Genomic DNA, 4,565 nt, shown 5'->3' with positions numbered 1-4,565 from the left:
TCCCTCATTCTGAGTGAAGATGGCCCTATTAGAACTCTTAAAAGAAGAATAAAATTATTCTGTTCAAGTACATACATGTTGCTGTAATCAAATTAGCTCGTACATAGTTGGTAAATAGGGCAATGGTGTCACTATAACACATGTCACTATAATGCAAGTACCAGCACCTGAATGTTTATGCCACCAAGTACCAGCACCTGAATGCAAAGTACACTAAGAGTTGGACACAGCAAGTATGGACTAATACAGTCTGTGTGCAATGTCCATTCTCCTTCCAGTCTTCTTCTTGGCTTATTTTTGCCATATGTGTGATTTCTTGGAATGGCTTATTAATGGTCGAGCCCACACTTAGTTCATTTTCCCCTTGTCCCCATAACTCTACAACCTCAACATTTTCTTACTCCTCTCCATTGAAGGCCTTGTATTTAGCATAGCATTTATTTGTGAGGAATTTAACATGGCTTTAAATAATCATGCTAGTATTTATATTGGGGTAGTTAATAGTTTTGTTTGTATTTTGGCTAAAAAGTTGTGTAGGTTTTGAGTAGGCTTCTCCACATCTGTTTTTACTACAATCTGTATTATTTTGACATGAGACTGTAGGAAACATTAGGTTGCTTTTAGGAATGGTTATATCACATTATAATAGACATGCCTGCATTCTTACAACTTCGGTTGCATACATTTTGTGGAATAGAAGAATGTCAGTAACAAAATTTGCTCTGGGCCTAGTTGCAAAGTTTCCTTATTGAGGCAGTTTTCTGGTCTTTTATCCTTTATATTTTAGAGTGCTTTGGAGTTCCCAAATGGTGTTCACATACAGAATCTCATTTCAATCCCAGAACAATACCACAGGATCATTATTAGCATTTCTACTTGACAGACTTGGAAATTGAGGCTCAGAGAGAGAGAGAAATGTTTTGCCTAAGGTAGACTGGTCACAAGATTCTGGCTCTAATTAGTTATTCTATTCAAATAAACATATTTTGAGTACCTATTTTATTCAAGACACTGGAGATACAGAGATAAATAAGATGAAATCTAGCCCTCCTCCAGCCGCTTTCTCCCCTCTTCCTTCCATTGATGTAGCAACTCTTTTCAGCTTGGGCTGGGTGGGACCAGGCAATTTACTCCATTCCAGAGAGGCAACAGCCTTGATAGTTTCCTAGAATAGCTGGCAGCTCAGTACCCTGGCTGCTCTAGACAGGCTGAGGGATACTTCCTAGACAGGCTCCTGACCAAGGGGCCTTTTGCCAACTGGAAGTCTGTCACTTCACTGTGCTCCCTCCCCAGTCCCTCCCTTATTCTAGCCTCTAACTGCGACATTGTTTTACCCAGTGGAAACACAGCTGCAGACTGAAGAAGGCCTGTTTCCTCTAACCTTTCCGCCTTGTGTGAGCTGTAATTACATCCCAGGGATGCATAGTGAGGATGGCTTATCATTGCCTCATATGCTCCATAGTGTGGGATACAGAGCTGAGAACTCAATGAAGAGCAAGAAATTTTCATCTCTGGGTGTCTTAGGAAGATACTTCAACTGCTTGGGCCTCAGTGTTCTCTCATCATTTAAGGATACTGCCTGATTAGGTGATCTAATAAGGCTTTTTTTCCACATGTGGCCTTCTGAGATTCCTCAAGGGCACACTTGGGTTTATTCAGTGTGTGCTCAAAGGAGGGCTCCAAGGAGCCAGATCCAAAGAGCTTAATGGCAGGGGAAGTCTCTCAGTGGTGCTTTCCTGAGATCCTTCTGATCTCAGATATGCCTTAGAGCTAAATACAGACTGAATGATCAAAATGAAAGCACCTGATTTGCATGTAGTATTTAAGCATTTTATGATATTATTTTTTATTGAGGTATATATAATTGGCATACATGATATTAGTTTCAGATGTACAACATAGTATTTTGATATTTTTATTTAAGCATTTTAAATGATCATAAATTTTTTAAAAAAATTTTTTTTGAACTATTGTAGAAAGTACAAAGTTGTTTGAAATACACAGACATTGGGGGCATCTGGGTGGCTCAGTTGGTTAAGCGTCTGCCTTCAGCTCAGGTCATGATCCTAGGGTCCTGGGATCAAGCCCAGTTCCAGCTCCCTGCTCAGCGGGAAGTCTGCTTCTTCCTCTCCATCTGCCCCTACCCCTGCTTCTGCTCTCTCTTTCACTCACTCTCTCTCTCAAATAAATAAATAAAATCTTTAAAAAAAAAAAGCAGTACCTTTAAAAAATTAGAAAAATAAAATACAGATATTAATAAGGAAGATAAATATTTTTGAGACTAGTTCGAATTATTTTTGATCAATAAAATATTAGAGAAGACAATTATTTTCAAAATTAATAGAAGACCTATATATAATATTCAAAATACTATCAATTTCATTGGTTGATTAAAAATATCTAATCACAAACTTTTAACTATATGCGTTTATAGTGAGTGACACTGAAGGCTATTTTATTCTCTCTGACACCCCAGTCTTTTCCTGCTGTAGGAAAACAGAGCTCAAGTTATCTCCAGAGATCTCTTCTACTTGTAGTTTCGATCACATGATCCTGCTTAGGCAGAACCCACAACCGGTTAAATGTTTATTTACTTGGTCAATGTTTAGCCTGTGGTTGGGCATTTATATCCCAATGGGGACTGAGAAAGCAATACAGAGTGGTGAAACAAGGCAAAGGAAAAAAAATAATTGGAAGCCAGGAGAAATCATGAGAAAAGGAAGGGGAAAGGATGAATAATGCTTTTACCATTTCTTTTTCATTTCCCTTGAATGCTTAGAAAATAGAATACATTTTTGTATGCCTGTAGTAGCTTTACAAAGAAATTGAACATATCAGCACTTGCCAATTTATTTCACAAGTGTGTGTGTGTGTGTGTGTGTGTGTGTGTTTTCACACTGTTAAACATAATACATTCTTGTTTGTTGTTGTTGTTTTTGTTTGTTTTTGCTTTTGTCAATTGTGAATAATTAAATCATTGTTATTGTTGAGACTTGGGCCTTTGACCATTGTGATCCTCAGCTTTGGTCTGGTTTTCAGTTGGCTGAGGATTCAGGTCATAAAGGCATATTACCCTGAAACTTAGCCCCAGCACCTTTGTATTTTAGTGTGACATGTAGCTTATGACCAACTTTGTTGGGGTCTCATTTCATGCATCAGTTAAATAAATATGTAAATGAAGTAATCCTTTCTTCTTAAGAATGACAGTTGACCCAATATATTAAGTTATTTGAGTTCCCAAATATGAAAAAAGCTGATAAGTTTTAGTAGTTCTGTGAAAAGCTGTTTTAGTATGAAAACATACAAATTTAAGAAATCGGACAATAGCCTTATTCAGAAGACTGAAAGCTTCTTAGAAGCCAATTTTCTGGACCCTAATGCTATTCTGCAATCTTTCTTTTTTTTTTTTCTCGAATAGTGCAATCTGTTAAATAGATGACAAAGCTTTGATTCATCACCTTCTCAAATTGTCCCCACTGTATGTCTTCAAAGATAAATTTTGGAAGCTCTTATGTGCCCAACTATATGAACGTTTTGAGTAAATCCTAAGTATGCACCAGGGAGTATATCTTTAAAAAAACAAAAACAATTTTTTTCTGTGCTTTCTTTGACGGGCATTTAAAAAAAATAATAACAGTCATTTTTAAGTTGATTGGAGTTCATCCAGAAAATCATTACGTGTTGGTTAAAAGTTAAAAATTAAATCCAATTTTTGAAATTTTTCACAAAGTTCTTTTTATACTTGTAAAGTAGTAAAACGCCAAGTATTTTATAAAGTGTCCACACAAATTATATTACTGATCTTTCATCATAGTATGGAATAGTAGTTGCACTCAAGACATGAAGGAAAAATATGCTTCAGGGTTTGGCTAGGAAATAACTGACATACAACAGAATCACTCACCCTCGTAGTTTTTCACTATAGGCTCCAGGCAGGGTGTCAGTCTGTGGAGGGGCAAGCTGGTGCCCCATTCAGCTCTGCCCTCCTAATAAGATCAGCCTGACACAAAGCTGCAATTATTCTGTAGTGACATCACCACCATCCTGCCCTTTTGCCTGTATTTAAATGAATTATTCTTATGTTGCATAATGGAAGATTTTAACTTTAAATCTGACCAGGCAATGAAAGTCAGAGTGAGTTCTGTGTCATGTTTTCATCTGGCTTTATTTTTAACTTCTGGTGATGCCTCGAGCACAGACCTGAAGTCCTGAAACCATTTTCTAACGTGAAATGTAGAGTCTTCCCAGGGAAATTTTGCATATTTAATCACCTGCCTAATCAACTAAAAAGTTGTCACACTCTTTCATAGTACATAAAGGACTACCAAAATTAAGTCCCAAGATATCTATTCCCTATTCTCTTTTAGATAGTATAGACCTGGGGTGCCTGGGTGGCTCAGCTGGTTAATCGTCCAACTCTTGATTTCGGTTCAGGTTATGATCTCGGGGTCATGAGATTGAGCCCTGCATTGGGCTCTGCACTCAGCAGAGTCTACTTGTCCCTCTCTCTCTGCTCCTCCACCTCCCCCGAAATAAATAAATAAATAAATAAATAAATAAATAAA

At 37.3% G+C, this 4,565-nt stretch overlaps 1 protein-coding gene and 1 long non-coding RNA gene across 3 annotated transcripts in view; one reads left to right on the top strand and one right to left on the bottom strand.

Annotated features, from left to right (window-relative positions):
* LOC103664636 overlaps window positions 1-3,960 on the bottom strand; it is an 8,110-nt gene extending 4,150 nt beyond the window's left edge. Inside the window, exon 1 of the long non-coding RNA XR_569108.2 lies at window positions 3,905-3,960. This is a non-coding gene — a long non-coding RNA (uncharacterized LOC103664636). The remainder of the gene's footprint in view (window positions 1-3,904) is intronic.
* ITGA1 (integrin subunit alpha 1) overlaps window positions 1-4,565 on the top strand; it is a 160,973-nt gene that overhangs the window by 33,455 nt on the left and 122,953 nt on the right. The gene's annotated exons all lie outside the window — the stretch shown is intronic.

The sequence above is a fragment of the Ursus maritimus genome, unplaced genomic scaffold (assembly GCF_017311325.1).
Source record: "Ursus maritimus isolate PB19 unplaced genomic scaffold, ASM1731132v1 scaffold_15, whole genome shotgun sequence".
NCBI lineage: Eukaryota > Metazoa > Chordata > Mammalia > Carnivora > Ursidae > Ursus > Ursus maritimus.
Note: the sequence above shows the minus strand (reverse complement) of the source record. Positions and strands in the feature narration are given on the sequence as shown.